Below are 16,695 nucleotides of genomic sequence, written 5' to 3'. Positions count from 1 at the left end.
TCTCGGAGAAAGCCTAGCACCTAGCACAGAATCGCGGAGAGATGAGGTTCAGGGTTATTAAGTCTCAGAATATTTTTTTTTTCCTAATCTTATCAGGATGTAATAGGGAAGAACAAATCTGAATCAGTATTAGATGTGTATCTTTTGCTTTAACCTTTGTATTCTATTACTTTAACAGTGTTGCCTGTAGCCTGGAATATAAAGGATAGCCCATTCTCAAGGCTCTGACCTTTGAGGATAACACTTGTTCTTGCATAGAGAGAGAAAAAGTTTCAGAACAGAGAGTAACATTTGTCTTGTTGGAGGTTTATAGGAACACTGTGACCCGATTTCAGTGGACAAAGATTACTGCACCAAGACATTTGCAACCACCAACCTTGTCCTGTCCCTCACCTTGCCTTTAAAAATGCTTTGCTGAAACTCTTCCCGGAGTTCCAGGTTTTGAGGTCCTGCAATAGACTTTTTTTGCACCAAATTCCGACATTTCGGTTTGCTTGGCCTCACTGTGTGTTGGGCACACAAGCTTGCCTTTGGTAAGGAGAGGGTGGCTTTAGAAAGAGATCCTAGCATAAGATTAAGCAGTTGCTCCGAGTGGAAGACCCGTGGGCTTTTCTGTCAAAGAGATCTTGGTTTGAAACCAGAGTCAGACACGCTAGGTATGTGACTGCGGATGGGGATCTTATCACTCCCTGGTGGCTCAGACGGTAAAGAATCTGCCTGCAATGCGGGAGACCTGGGTTCCATCCCTGGGTCAGGAAGATCCCTTGGTGAAGGGAATGGCAACCCACTCTAGTTCTCTTGCCAAAAGAATCCCATGGAAAGAGGAGCCTGGTGGGCTACAGCCCATGAGGTTGCAAAGAGTCAGACACGACTGAGAGAATAACACTTTCACGTTCACAGGGATCTTAACCTTCCAGGGCCTCAGTTTCCTTATCAGGAAAAGGTGTTGCTTCCTTACCAACCTGTAGGATGTGAGGGCACAGTAGTGCAGGTACCTAGTTCACAGCAGGTCTTCAGTAAGTTAGACTCCTCCCTGTATGTGGGGGAGAGCTCTCTACCTTTGACTGGACACACTGAGGCCCTCCAGGGTCAGATCAAAAGGCACAACTGGTCTAGATATTTCCCTGCTGGAAGAAACAGTCCTAGTGGAAAGAGCCCATAACAGGGCCCTAGGGCACCTGGCATCTTCTCCCAACTCAGCCACTAACTTGCTTTGTGGTTTGGAGTCATCCATTCTCCTTCTCTGTTTGCTGTACCTCTTCCACTTTCCTGGAGCTTACAGCTCAGTCACTCACCTGGTGGACTGGAATCCTCCTAGAATAGCTAGTCCTTTCTCCCTTCCCTTCCAGCGCAAGTGAAAACTGACTCTGCAAGTACGGTTCTCATTCTAGGCAGCACACATCGCACTGTGAATCCATGTCTAGACTTTGAAGTCAGACAGAAGCTGCTGGACTCTGTGTCTGTGTTTTCTGCACTGGGACAGAAGCCTTAATTACCTGACTAAACTAGGGAACCAATGCCTTGCCTCTCCAGACCTTTCTCAGAAAACTGATCTTGACCACCCCTAGGTCCCTTACCAGGATTCTCAGCCTTTCTTGACAGGTAGCAGGCTGGGTACTATGGCAGGTTCTCCCCTCCCCGCCTCTCCCCCACCCAGCCTTTCCTTTCTAGCAAATTTAGATAGAATGTACCCAAGGGCCCCCGCATCCCTTCCTTAATTCCTGATTTCTTTTCTTTCTTAATAAAATCCCCTAGACACCAGGCATTTGGAGAATGCTGAGCATTTAGTCCAAATGGAGACCTTGGACCAACCTTGAATCAGCCTTGCTTAAAGCAGTGAGAGTGATAAGCAGGCTCCCCGCCGCCCGCCCCCCCCCCCCACCCCGCCCTATCAGGAGAGAGTAGATTGGAGACCTGCATGACACGAGGTCTCTGGTGAGACGCCTGTATCACAGGCCTCTGAGAGATGAAGCCAGTAAAGGAGGATTCCTGTCTGCTGATGGGCTCTGAGAAGTGCTTAGTCATGTTTTCTCAAAGCCCAGAAATGCCCAGCACATTCCTCGGTGTCCAGCTTTCTTTATCACAGACTGATGCCCCTGGGGAAAGAATGATGCTGATGAATTACAAACAGGCTCTGCGTGTCTTAAAACAGATTCTCCAGCCAGAGCTCCATTCAGCACTTCCACTCAGCACTCAGTGATGGACGGGGTATGTGGGCAGTTCTTTTTTTGGATGAATGTTGGCAGCATGACTCTGACATAATTACTACCCATACTTTCCTCAATCCAAGGTCTTGTTCTTATAAATGCAGGCACAGGAGCTGGTCAAGAAAGGCCATGCTGTGTTTTCTGGTTCGTGTCAGAATCCCCCAGCAAAATCTCCAGATAGGGAAGAAAATAATCTTTTTTATTTATTAAAAAGAAAAAAAAATTTTTTTTTGGCCTTGATGCATGTGGGATCTTAGTTCCCTGGTCAGGGATTGAACCCATACCCCCTGCATTGGAAGCATGTAGTCTTAACCACTGGACCACCAGGGAAACCCCAGGAAGTAATCTTAAATGGTATGACTCCATCCAGAAAGCCTGCTGTGCCTCCATGTGCATCTGCCTCCAGCTTACCTTTCTCAGAGGAGGTGAAGCCCCCTCCACCACATCCTTAGAGTAGAATGGTCTGCCTGCTCGCTGCTCCCATAAGCTGCCCAAGTCTGGTATTTTCAGTCAGCTGGCTGGATCTAACTCTGTCACTTAGAGCAGGAGTAACCACACTCTACTCTCTGGCCAGCAAAGGTAGTCCTTGCTGCAAAAGCAGCCTCCCTGTGTGACATTTAAAAGCCGGCCATAGCTGTGGCTTCATCCTTCAAGCACCACTGCTGGTTTTCCCAGGCAAACAGTGGACAAATCTGGGGCAACAGGGGGGCATGGAGAGTTGGGAAGAAGCTGGGGTAAGGAGTGAGTACTGTCCGTTCAAGGCTTCCAGCAAACCCCACAAGAAAATCCCACTCAGGGATACCAGTCCTAATTGTTGTTGTTGTTGTTCAGTCGCTCAGTCTTGTCTGACTCTTTGCAACCCCACAGACTGCAACATGCCAGGCTCCCCTGTCCTCCACTAGCTCCTGGAATTTGCTCAGACTTAACATCCATTGAGTCAGTGATGCCATCCAATCATCTTGTTCTCTGCTGCACCCTTCTCCTATTGCCTTCAATCTTTCCCGGCATCAGGGTCTTTTCCAGTAAGTTGGCTCTTCACATCAGGTGGCCAAAGTATTGGAGCTTCAGCTTCAGCAACAGTCCTTCCAATGAATATTCAGGGTTGATTTCCTAACTTTAGAATTTCCTCTAACAGCTATCACAAATAATGGGCATTTTAAAATTCCACCAACAGGGGTCGCCCTTGGACACTGAGCCTGAAGCTGGCACGCTGCTGCTACTGATAACTCGCTTCAGTCCTGTCCGACTCTGTGTGACCCCATAGACGGCAGCCCACCAGGCTCCTCTGTCCCTGGGATTCTCCAGGCAAGAATACTGGAGTGGGTTGTCATTTCCTTCTCCATAAGCTGTTATGGAAAAGGGGAAATTCCCAGCCCTGGGCCCTGAGGCCAGATTTCCAGGACTCTAACTGCTCAGTTCCTGTTTTGTTGGATGCGGATGAGATTGCCCAGCTGAGAAGGGACAAGTGCTCAGTTTTTCTGGTGAGTGGAGGTCCACACTGGAATTTGAGATGGGAAGTTCTAGAACACTGGCCAACCACTTAGGAGCTCTGAAAATAGATTTCTACGTCTTCCTCTTCGATGTCATCATTATCATACAGAAAGAACATGCTTTCCTGTGTTTTTCTCTGTCTAAAAAATACATATAAACTTGTATGTGTATACATGATGTTTTCGTATCACTTAATTCTTTTTCCTAGATGCAAAAACCATATATATTCTTTGTAAAATAGCAAACAAAAAGACTTTGAAAATTCAGAAACTGAACAAAGGAGAAATCACCTAACTGTAAATATTATGTGTGTAATTGAGACATTACAAAAATCTTAGAAAATACAGAAAAGCCCAAAGAAAAAATATCACTTCTATTCAAAGATCTTCTCTGTTAACTCATAGTATATAACCAAGTATTCTTCCATAGATAAGTTACATATACAGATGTGCAAATATGTACATGTGGTACTCTGTTGGCCATAAAGCTTGTTTGGGAACCCATTCTGGCCAACCCAATAAATATTCAGTAAGTAGTTCAATGTTAAACTCAAAATGTTTCTCCACCAGGTCACATATCCTGGGAGACAAGGAGCAGATCAGATCAGATCAGTCGCGTCTGACTCTTTACGACTCCATGAATCGCAGCACGCCAGGCCTCCCTGTCCATCACCAACACCTGGAGTTCACCCAGACTCACATCCATCGAGTCAGTGATGCCATCCAGCATCACTGGAATAGCCCCTCTGTCGTCCCCTTCTCCTCTTGCCCCCAATCCCTCCCAGCATCAGAGTCTTTTCCAATGAGTCAACTCTTCGCATGAGGTGGCCAAAGTACTGGCGTTTCAGCTTTAGCATCATTCCTTCCAAAGAAATCCCAGGGCTGATCTCCTTTAGAATGGACTGGTTGGATCTCCTTGCAGTCCAAGGGACTCTCAAGAGTCTTCTCCAACACCACAGTTCAAAAGCATCAATTCTTTGGCACTCAGCCTTCTTTACAGTCCAACTCTCATATCCATACATGACCACAGGAAAAACCATAGCCTGGACTAGACGGACCTTTGTTGGCAAAGTAATGTCTCTGCTTTTGAATATGCTATCTAGGTTGTTCATAACTTTCCCTCCAAGGAGTAAGCGTCTTTTAATTTCATGGCTGCAATCAACATCTGCAGTGATTTGGGAGCCCAGAAAAATAAAGTCTGACACTGTTTCCACTGTTTACCCATCTATTTCCCATGAAGTGATGGGACTGGATGCCATGATCTTCGTTTTCTGAATGTTGAGCTTTAAGCCAACTTTTTCACTCTCCACTTTCACCTTCATCAAGAGGCTTTTTAGTTCCTCTTCAATTTTTGCCATAAGGGTGGTGTCATCTGCATATCTGAGGTTATTGATATTTCTCCCGGCAATCTTGATTCCAGCTTGTGTTTCTTCCAGCCCAGCGTTTCTCATGATGTACTCTGCATATAAGTTAAATAAACAGGGTGACAATATACAGCCTTGACGTACTCCTTTTCCTATTTGGAACCAGTCTGTTGTTTCATGGCCAGTTCTAACTGTTGCTTCCTGACCTGCATACAAATTTCTCAAGAGGCAGATCAGGTGGTCTGGTATTCCCATCTCTTTAAGAATTTTCCACAGTTTATTGTGATCCACACAAAGGCTTTGGCATAGTCAATAAAGCAGAAATAGATGTTTTTCTGGAACTCTCTTGCTTTTTCGATGATTCAGCGGATGTTGGCAATTTGATCTCTGGTTCCTCTGCCTTTTCTAAAACCAGCTTGCACATCTGGAAGATCACGGTTCACATATTGCTGAAGCCTGGCTTGGAGAATTTTGAGCATTACTTTACTAGTGTGTGAGATGAGTGCAACTGTGCGGTAGTTTGAGCATTCTTTGGCATTGCCTTTCTTTGGGATTGGAATGAAAACTGACCTTTTCCAGTCCTGTGGCCACTACTGAGTTTTCCAAACTTGCTGGCATATTGAGTGCAGCACTTTCACAGCATCATCTTTCAGGATTTGGAATAGCTCAACTGGAATTCTATCACCTCCACTAGCTTTGTTCGTAGTGATGCTTTCTAAGGCCCACTTGACTTCACATTCCAGGATGTCTGGCTCTAGGTCAGTGATCACACCATCGTGATTATCTGGGTCGTGAAGATCTTTTTTGTACAGTTCTTCTGTGTATTCTTGCCATCTCTTCTTAATATCTTCTGCTTCTGTTAGGTCCATACCATTTCTGTCCTTTATCGAGCCCATCTTTGCATGAAATGTTCCTTTGGTATCTCTAATTTTCTTGAAGAGATCTCTAGTCTTTCCCATTCTGTTGTTTTCCTCTGTTTCTTTGCATTGATCGCTGAAGAAGGCTTTCTTATCTCTTCTTGCTATTCTTTGGAACTCTGCATTCAGATGTGTATATCTTTCCTTTTCTCCTTTGCTTTTCGCTTCTCTTCTTTTCACAGCTATTTGTAAGGCCTCCCCAGACAGCCATTTTGCTTTTTTGCATTTCTTTTCCATGGGGATGGTCTTGATCCCTGTCTCCTGTACAATGTCACGAACCTCATTCCATAGCTCATCAGGCACTCTATCAGATCTAGGCCCTTAAATCTATTTTTCACTTCCACTGTATAATAATAAGGGATTTGATTTAGGTCATACTTGAATGGTCTATTGGTTTCCCCTACTTTCTTCAATTTACGTCTGAATTTGGCAATAAGGAGTTCATGGTCTGAGCCACAGTCAGCTCCTGGTCTTGTTTTTGCTGACCGTATAGAGCTTCTCCATCTTTGGCTGCAAAGAATATAATCAATCTGATTTTGGTGTTGACCATCTGGTGATGTCCATGTATAGAGTCTTCTCTTGTGTTGTTGGAAGAGGGTGTTTGTTATGACCAGTGCATTTTCTTGGCAAAACTCTATTAGCCTTTGTCCTGCTTCATTCATTCATGGACCTACAGTGTGTGTGGGCATTTAATTGCTCAACCATGTACTACTTTTTCAGCCCCATGGACTGTAGTCCACAAGGCTTCTCTGTCCATGGAATTTTCCCAGGCAAGAATACTGGAGTGGGTTGCCATTTCCTACTTCAGGGGATCTTTCTGACCCAGGGACTGAACCCATATCTCTGTGTCTCCTGCACTGGCAGGCGGATTCTTTACCAGTACTGCCACCTGGGAAGCCCTTTACTTGCTCCTATAATGTCCAATAGAGAGTTGGTATATAAGAAGTGTTTACACTGTAAATGAATGAATACACAGATGGAATTTTTTTATTTGTATTGTTTTGTTGGCTGTGCCATGCAGCTTGCAGGGTCTTAGTACCCCAACCAAGGATTGAACCCTGCAGTCAAAGCCCCGAGTTCTAACCACTGGACCACCAGGGATTTCTCCAGATGAACATTTTTAATTAAAATGGTATACACGCAGTTGATAGAAAAAGAGACCCAAATAGTTCGTAAACATTTGCAAAGAAAAAAAAAAAAACATTTGCAAAGAGACTCAACTTTGCCCATAAACAAAGAAATGCAAAGTAATGCTATGTTGAAATCCCTATCAGATTGGCAAAAATTCAAGTGTTTGATGATACCACTTTTGCTGGGGTTGGGGTGAGGTTGGGAAACAGAGCCTTGCCTCATACCTGGCTGATGAAAGCTCCATTTAGTACAACCTCTGAGGGCAGTTGGCCAAGATTTTTGAGAATGTACATAATATTTGACTCAGCAGTTCCACTTACAGGAATTTATCCTATAGCTAGAGTTGCACCATGTGTGAAATGACATGTCCAGAGTTATACATTGCAGCCCTATTTGTAATCACAAAAAATTAGAAACAGCCTCATCGCCTAGTGGTAGGGCTACCTAACATGTTACATTCATATAATAGAAAGTTGTGTAGTCACTGAGTTGTGTCCAACTCTTTGCATCCCCATGGACTACAACCTACCAAGCTCCTCTGTCCATGGGATTTCTCAAGCAGGAATACTGGAGTGGGTTGCCATTCCCTACTCCAGGGGATTTTCCCAACCCAGGGATCAAACCTGTGTCTCCTGCATTGACAGGTGGATTCTTTACCAATGAGCCACCAGGAAAGTCCATATAAAAGAATACTATGCAGCTATTTTTTTAAAAAAGAATAAGGATCAGTTTTATGTATTAAAATGAAAAATCAAAGTGTAAATCAATGTATATAACAAGCTACTATTTGTCCAAAAGGGGAAAGGAAAAAGGGTTATTTGCATTTACTTACAGATGCATAAGAAATCATCTAGGATGCTATATAAGACACCAGTAACATGGTTTCCTATCTTACTGGTGATGGTTTTGGTGGGGCGAAAGGATGATGAAAGATACAAATAAAAAATAGACATTTTTGTTGTGTAGGGTTTTATGCTTTTTCATTTTTGAACCAAGTAAATGAACTACCTGAGGAAAAAGTGAATAATTTTTAAATGGCAAAAGATTATGTTCATATGTAATAATAAGCCTTTGTTATTTAATAGTATACTGTATACACATTTCCCCAAGTCTTTTTTTGTTTTTGGTTGTGCTAGGTCTTCACTGCTGTGAGTGGGCTTTCTCTAGTTGCAGCGATCAGGAGCTACTCTTCATTATGGTGCATGGCCTTCTTGTGAGGACTTCTCTTGTGGAGCACAAGCTCTAGGTGCACGGGCTTCAGTGGTTGCAGCATGTAGGCTTAGCAGCTGTGGCTCGTGGGCTTAGTTTCTCTGTGGCCTGTGGAATCCTCCCGGATCGAGGATCAAACCTACTAGGTCCCCTGCTTTGGGAGGTGGACTCCTATGCACTGTACCACAAGGGAAGTCCCTTCCTAAATCTTAAGTCTCCATCAACAGTATGTTTGAATGGTATACTGTTCCCTAATAAGGATATAATTTATACTATCAATCCCCTAATATTGGTTTCAGTATTCTAAATAAGACTATGATTTCAAACACCTTTGCACCTCTCTATCATTATTTCCTTGGGATCAATGTCAGGCTGCATCAACTTAAACCCAGCTTCCCCTTTAGAAAAGTTGGATCAGTCTCCATTCTAACAGTCTATGCCAGTGGGCCTCTTTCCCTGAATTCACTTTAATACCTGGTATTCTTGTTTTTTAACCCATTGCCAACATAGTATAAAAATATATTTCATTGCAGTATTAGTTTTCATTGTTTCTAGTGGAACACTTTGATCTCTGAGCATTTGTAGTTCTTCCTTTGGAAGTTGCCTGCTCCGGAAGAGAACATGTCACGGACCAATCACACCAAACCTTTGTGAGCTTAGTAGATGCTATGGAAGAATTGCTGCAGTGAGGACTCTAAACCATTTTGACATTAGACAGTTTCTTGGCAGGTCACGGAAGCACCGCTCCGTGCTTCCATATTTCTCCAGCGGTATACAGATAGCCAACAAGCACATGCAGATACCCAACATCACTAATCATTAGGGAAATCAAAACCTCAATGAAATACTCCTTCACACCCATTACATTAGCCACTATAAACAAAAACAAAATATAGACGATCACAAGTGTTGGCAAGGATGTGGAGAGATTGTACACTATTGGTGAGAATGTAAAATGAGGCAGACACTATGGAAAATAACATGGCGTTTTTCAAAAAAACTAAAACTAGAACTACCAGGGACTTCCCTGGTGGTCCAGTGGTTGGGATCCTGTACTTCCACTGCAGGGGCAGGAGATCAATGTCTGGTGGGGGAACTAAGATGTAGCCAAAAAAGAGAGATAGTCATTTTATTATCTGCTGTATTCCCAGTGACCAGAGCAGTTCCTCCATAAACTAAGAGGCACTTCACAAACATTTGTTTTCTTCCTGTGCTCAGTTACTCAGTCATGTCCGACTCTTTGTGACCCCATGGACTGTAGCTCTCCAGGCTCTTCTGTCCATGGGATTCTCCAGGTAAGAATACTGGAGTGGGTTGCCATTTCCTTCTCCATCACTGCCTGAATACATATTAATTACTTCACTATAACATCAGTTGGGCTTCCCAGGTGGCACTTGCAGTAAAGAATCCACCTGCCAATGCGGGAGACACAGGTTCAATCCCTGGTCAGGAAGATCCCCTGGAGAAGGAAATGGCACCCCACTCTAGTATTCTTGCCTAGAGAATCCCATGGACAGAGGAGCCTGGCGAGCCACAGTCCATTGGGTCACACAGAGTAGGACACGACTGAATGACTGAGCACAAAGCATAGGGACGGCAAACATGATTGATTTGTCATGGATCTTGAGATGTTTGGGACCTTTCTCCAATGATCAATGAATTCATTTTTAATTCTCGTAATGCCATTGGGAGCAGAGTGTGTTTAGTTGACAGCTCCATGTTTACATTTCAGGATCAATAGGACACTGCTCAAAGAGATCTCTTCATCTCTTTTCTGCAGGGCAGACGTGAAGCCACTCCTCATGACTCAAATGTTGCTGCCATTGGGTACCCTGTCAGCTCTCCCCGATCCTGGGTTCTCCTGGAAGCTTGTAGAGAATTCTGTTGTGGAATCACAGTACCATGCGTGTTTGCTTCCCTCTCGTCCTTTTCCTCCCCTTCCTCTTCCTTCCTTCCTCAGCTGTGAGCTCTGAGGACCAGACATGCATCTTACTCTTCCCTCCGTCCCCAGACTAACACAGTGACAGACTGAGTAGATGCTCAGCAGATTCAGTAATAAATAAATAGCATTTCTCCAATGAGATTCACAGAATACTCCCAAAGATAAACTCCTGGCCTGGGAAACCAGTATGTATAGATAAAATGGTATTTGAATACTCCATGAAATTCCTAGACAGCCAAGACAAAGGGTTTGGTTTTGCTTTTACTGCTAATACCCTTAGCTACAACATGTATACCTCATGGTTTCAATGGCAACATAATAAACACATTTGGTATGTTTTTGTATGATGCCATGAAATCTTTTGCCTTCTTTCCAAGAGTATAGAAAGTACAGCAAAGCCTCATTCTACTGAAAATGGACACTGTTGTTCATGGTGTCCATAAACTGTTAATGTAGCTATATTGAGCATACAGGTTCTGCTTCTTTTACTGTAATTTTATTGCAGTGGTGATAATGAGACCTGTTAACGTATCACAAGCCTCTTCAATATTAGAAAAGACGAAGGAATAAATAGCAATGTACTTGCTATATTTAACTTCTAGGGTCCTAAAGTAAATTGCTTGAGAAAACTGGATCCCGGAGATTACAAATTTGAATTTGGAATTTTGAAGTGTGTCCGTATTCCACTGGAGATCAAAGACGCTGAACCAAAAGAACTGTGAACTGACCGACATGACAGCCGTGGACTGGGCCAAGCTTCTTTTTGAGAGGGCAGCTTAGCTCGATGATTATGACTTTGGTGGAACTAAGGTGACTGACAGTGGAAAGAACTGGGACATGAAAGTCCTTAAAAAGTTATTGATGATTTTGTTTATGTTACACACCTTTACACTTTGTGCAGGAAAAAAAAGAAAGGACAGTGGTGTGGAAATGGACTACAGGTAAACTGCCACTAAATCAGCTGTTCTCGGGCAATTCTCTACCTAGATCACCTCTTATATAAAAATGCAATGTGTGTGTGTGCTCATTCGCTCAGTTGTATCTGATTCTTAGCAACCCCATGGACTGTCGCCCACCAGGCTCCTCCGTCTGTGGAATTCTCCAGGCAAGAATACTGGAGTGGGTTGCCATGCTCTCCTCCAGGGCCTCTTCCCAACCCAGGGATTGAACCCACATCTCTTGCATCTCCTGCATTGGCAGGCAGGTTCTTTACCACTGAGCCACCTGGAAAACCCAATAAAAATGCAGGTAAGCAGGCTAATCTGGACGTTACAGACTGACACCCTGCAGAGCCCAGGGCTGCAGGGGTGCCTCATTTGGCCCTGCAAGTGTATATTTGTCATAATAACAACTGTCTCTTCACATCCCCACTTCTCTACTCAGTACTGCCTCACACCTGGCCCACTGTATGCATTCACGATGCTCTCTGCCCCTGTAAGTGTCAGCAACTGTCATCTCTGGACTAAACACAATGTTTTCCATGGGATGCTGAAGAAAGAGGTGTCTATGCTATATCTGAGGCAAAAAGCTGGATTTGTTGTTTGTGAGGGCAGGAGGACAGATAATTAGATAGTTGGATGGCATCACTGACTCAATGGACGTGAGTCTGAGCAAACTCTGGGAGATGATGAAGGACAGGGAATCCTGGTGTGCTGTAGTTCATGTAGTCTCAAAGAGTCAGACATGACTGAGCAACTGAACAACGACAAAACACAGTAAACTATGGATTTCTTAATGAGCGTTTGGGAAGCGTGTGGCTGGGGATTAGTGGACTCTTAACAGTGGGAGTATTCAGGCACTAAGTGACCTTTAGCAAAGAAGCCAGGTCACTGCAACAAGGCTCTTGCTGATTGGCTGGCACTCAGAAGCATGTGTACTGACCGGAGGAGGCTGTCAGTGATGAATTGGGACAGCTTTAAAACCTGTTCCCCTGGTACTTGTTCCAGGGGCCAAAGAACAAGGAGTCTTTTCCTGAACTCCTCTCAGTAGGACCCTTTTTGGATTTAAACATCAAATAATCCAGCTCAGAGATTTGCAAAATTTGTGTGTGCGTGCTTAGTCGCTCAGTCGTGTCTGAGTCTTTGCAACCCCATGGACTGTAGCCCTCCAGGCTCGTCTGTCCGTGGAATTCTGCAGGCAAGAATACTGGAGTGGGTTGCCATTTCCTCCTCCAGGGGATCTTCCTGACCCGTGGACGGAACCTGCGTTTCCTACATTGGCAGGCAGTTTCTTTACCACTGAGCCACCTGGGAAACCTTTCAAACTGAAATGAAGCAAATCAGATCCCCTGGAGGACTTGTTAAACAGGCTGTTGGGTCCCTCCCCTGCAGAGTTTTTGATTCTGCGGGTATGGGATGGTGTTAAGAATCCACACTTCTGATGAGTTCGCAGGTGATGGTGACACTGCTGGTCCAGGGACCACACCTTGAGAACTATTGGTCCAGCAGTGTTGGATTTGAAGGTAATCAAAGAAAGTATTTAGAGGGTTTCCTCCGCAGCTCAGTGGTAAATAACCCACCTGCCAATGCAGGAGCCTCAGCTTCGATCCCTGATCAGGAAGATCCCCTAGAGAAGAAAATAGCAGCCCACTCCAGTATTCTTGCCTGGAAAATCCCATGGACAGAGGAGCCTGGAGGGCTACATTCCATGAGGACTCAAAGAGTCAGACATGACTTAGCGACTAAACAACAGAATATTTGGAGACTACCCTGGTGGTCCAGTGGTTAGGACTCCATGCTTCCATTGCTGGGCGCCATGGTTCAATCTCTGGTTAAGAAACTAAGTTTCCACAAGCTGCATGGCATGGCCAAAAAAAATTTTTTAACTGAAAAAAAAATTATATATATAAAGGTTGCAAAGAGTTGGACATGACTTAGCCACTAAGCAACAACAACAGTAACAATATATATATACTTAACACAATATGATACTAGTGAGTCTAAGAATTCTGTAAATGATTTTGTAAAATGGTTTTTAATCACAGCCATATCTACATACCTTTGAAAACTAATGGTAAATATATAGGAGAAAGATAATACTTACTCCTGCTAAAATTAATGACTAGAAAATATGAATTCCAGGACATATTGTAGAAACTCTGTCTCATCCTTTCCCTCCTCTCCCTTCCCTCTCTTCCCCACTCTAAAGGTGTGGTCCATCCTGTCCTGGGGGATCCTAGACCTGATAACTTCCCAGGGGAGCTCCAGGCAGCAGATGGTAGTTTAACACATGAACTTCTGGTCAAGGTATGAGTCACATTAGTGCTGCTAAGTTGCTACAGTCACTCTGACTCTTTGTGACCCTCTGGATTGTAGCCTACCAGGCTCTGTTTCTTATAGAATGTTGTCCAAGGGATTCTTCAGGCAAGAATACTGGGGTGGGTTACCATGCCATATTAGTAAACTGATGTACATCAAAAATACAGGGGGCAAGGAAGCTTACAAGACAGTGGGGGGAGGCTGGCTGACTTTCGAAACTCTTTCATGTCCTCAAGGAGAATGGCCCGTTTGTTTCAGTGTAAGTGCCGGGTGATATCAGGTTGTTCTGTGTCTTTGAAGATAAACCATGCTGCCGGCAGGACACACACTGTCCTCAGAAGGAGAGCCTTGCACTCTCCTGAGTTTACACTTTTACCTTCTGGTGGGGGTTGGTGGGGGCGGGGGTGGTTGTTCAATGTAAGTGTACAAGAGAGAATTCAAAACACTTTGTGTTTCTGGAGAGGAATATTTTTACCAAGAAAATTCTTATTAAGGAAAAAAAGCCCCCAGGGATTCTATTCTACACAAAAGCCAGTGCTCTGTGTGATATGGAGAGTGAATAGAGACTCGGCACATACTGAATAATGCTGCCCTGTACCCACATCTTCCCGGGAGGATTTTACTAATGTGTTCACGTGCAAAATTCTTTGAGGAGAGACCACAGTGTTCTATTTCTACAGCTGATAAGAGCTGGTAATTTTATTGAGAGCTCAGTACGTTCTTTATACAGTCCTCACCTCAGTGTTGTGATGTAAATCCTGAGTCACTCTCATTTTACAAGCAAGGAAACTGAGGCACAGAGAGGGCACACGGCGTCCCTGTGACACACAGCGAGATGCAGGCTCAGGCAGAGGGACTCCACACGTGCAAGCTGAACCCCGAGGTCATCAACATCTCAAAGGCCTAGAGACTCCATCCCTTTAATTACCTTCTCGGTTGTCTCGTTTCCTTTAGAACGCGTTGTGATCTGACTTTTTCATGTGCTCACCTACTACTGTCTGTTTCCCCTCCTAGCAGAGAAGCTGCAAGAGGACAAGGGCTTTGTCTGCTCACTGCTGCATCCTTAGAACCAAAAACATTTGTGAAAGGAAGGAAAAGAGGAAAGGAGGAAGGGAGGGAGGGAGAAGGGCAAGGAGGGATGGGAGGAGGGACAGAATGAATTCTGTGTATGAGTCTGCTTGGTAAATGAGACTTGACAAAAGAATGCCTGTTATATTCTGTTTTCTTCTATTGACGGCTAGTTGTCCAGAGTGATCTTGTTTTTTAATTTTTATTAAAGATGTGGACCATTTCTAAAGTCTTTATTGAATTTGTTACAATATAGCTTCTGTTTTATGTTTCTGGCTTTTTAAACACGAGGTGTATGGGATCTTAGTTCCCCAACCAGGGATCGAACCAACACATTGGGAGGTGAAGTCTCAACCACTGAACCGCCCAGGAAGTCCTGGTCTTGTTTTTAAAGAAAAAGCCCCATCAGTTTCTTGCACTGAAAAGAACAGAGCTCACCTTTAAGGTGACAGCAGGCAGTCCAGAGGGCGCAGCACCACCCGGCTACATCCACCGGCCCTTTGTGTGCAACTTCCCTTAGGTCACCCTGAGACCCATGTGAGCCATGCTCACGTGGCTGTGTGTGTGTGTTGGGGGGCTGTCCCAGGCTTCCTTCCAGTATGTCAGGTGGGTCATCTCTGATGAGTGGGATTAGTAAAGCAGGAGAGAGGAGACAAGAGCCTCTCATTTTTCTACTTTAAATACGCCTGTATTGCTCGAATCCCACCCCCGCCCATGAGTGTCTGTTATTTCTAGACTGAAACACAAGCAATAAACAATATCAAAAGAAGAATTTGTAAGTCAGGAATTGGCAAACTACAGCCCATGAGCCAAATCTGGCCCACCACCTGCTTTGTAAATCAGGTTTTCTTGGAATACAGGCCTACCCCTTTATTTACATACTGGCTATGGTTGCTTTAGTGCAACTATGGTAGGGTTCAAGGGTGGAGACCCTATGGCCCTCGAAACCAAAAAGATTTACTCTCCAACATTCTATAGGAAACATTTTCTGACCCTTGATCTAAAATAGTTTCTTTTAAATTCCTTATAGTCCCCCCCAACCGCCCCCCCCCCCGACCCCGCCCCATAGAAACGAGACACAGAGAAACGAGTTAACAGAACTGGATTCTTTCTTCCTACTAGGAAGGTAGCGTGTGCTAGTTGCTCAGTCGTGTCTGACTGTTTGTGACTCTCAGCCGAAAAAAAAACCTTTCTTAGCATTTCTAGGAATACAAATATCTGTCTGTATATCTGAAAAGACTTAAGTAAGCTGAGGGTCAGGCACAAGTAAGCTGATTGACCACAGTACTTGACTTTTCCTTCAAGCACCCGGTAATACTTAGCCTATAATATATTTATCTGATTATTGCCTCTTTTCCCACTGTTACCAGAATGTAAGTTTTACTACATTAGGGATGTAGGAAGCACGATTTATTTATAAGGAGCTTGATATTTAGGCCACCTAAATATTTGGGGTTATTGGCATTGATTATATTTATTGATTTCTTCTTGTGGTTTTGAAAAAAAAAGTTTAATGTATTTTGAGTCTACTTATTAAAGTAATAATGAAGCAAAAGCCCATTACGGTTTCTCCAAGTAAAAGTGAGAATATCTGTTTGGCAAAATATGTCATGAAGACAATAAAGAAGTATGCCTGCATGCTCAGTCATGTCTGACTCTTTGTGACCCCATGGATTGTAGCCCGCCAGGCTCCTCTGTCCATGAGGTTCTCTAGGCAGGAATACTGGAGTGGGTTGCCATTTCTTCTTCCAGGGATCTTTCCCACCCAGGAGTTGGAGCCATGTCTCTTGTGTATCCACACTGAGCAGGCGGACTGTTTACCAACTGCGCCACCTAGAAAGCCCAGACAATAAAAAGGTGAGGAACAAACTGGGAGGATATATTTGCAGCATGTGAAAGTAAAGGATTAGTACAGGAATATATAATCACCTAGAAAAGAGAGAACTCTGTCAGAAAAGTGGACCAGAGTCATGCCCAGACATTTTACATGAAAGAACTTACAAAAGGTCCATGTGTTTTTAAAAGGTTGCTTATTCTCACACATAATCAGGGAAGTAATATTTCACATCCACTGTTTAAAGCAAAAATTCACAGTCAGAGGATGTCAAGT

The 16,695-nt window shown here is 44.0% G+C and overlaps 1 long non-coding RNA gene and 1 other non-coding gene across 2 annotated transcripts; both read left to right on the top strand.

Annotated features, from left to right (window-relative positions):
• The first annotated feature begins 10,656 nt into the window (after window positions 1-10,656).
• Window positions 10,657-10,792, top strand: LOC133234827 (small nucleolar RNA SNORA1). The gene has a single exon (XR_009732324.1). It is a non-coding gene; the product is annotated as a small nucleolar RNA SNORA1 (small nucleolar RNA).
• A 2,454-nt stretch (window positions 10,793-13,246) lies between these two features.
• On the top strand, window positions 13,247-14,808 carry LOC133234260 (uncharacterized). The gene is made up of 2 exons (XR_009732087.1): window positions 13,247-13,505; window positions 14,532-14,808. It is a non-coding gene; the product is annotated as an uncharacterized LOC133234260 (long non-coding RNA).
• Window positions 14,809-16,695: the final 1,887 nt, after the last annotated feature.

Source organism: Bos javanicus, chromosome 21 (genome assembly GCF_032452875.1).
Source record: "Bos javanicus breed banteng chromosome 21, ARS-OSU_banteng_1.0, whole genome shotgun sequence".
In the NCBI taxonomy this organism is placed as follows: Eukaryota; Metazoa; Chordata; class Mammalia; order Artiodactyla; family Bovidae; genus Bos; species Bos javanicus.
The sequence above is the reverse complement of the archived record's forward strand: the minus strand, read 5'-3'. Positions and strand labels throughout refer to the sequence as shown.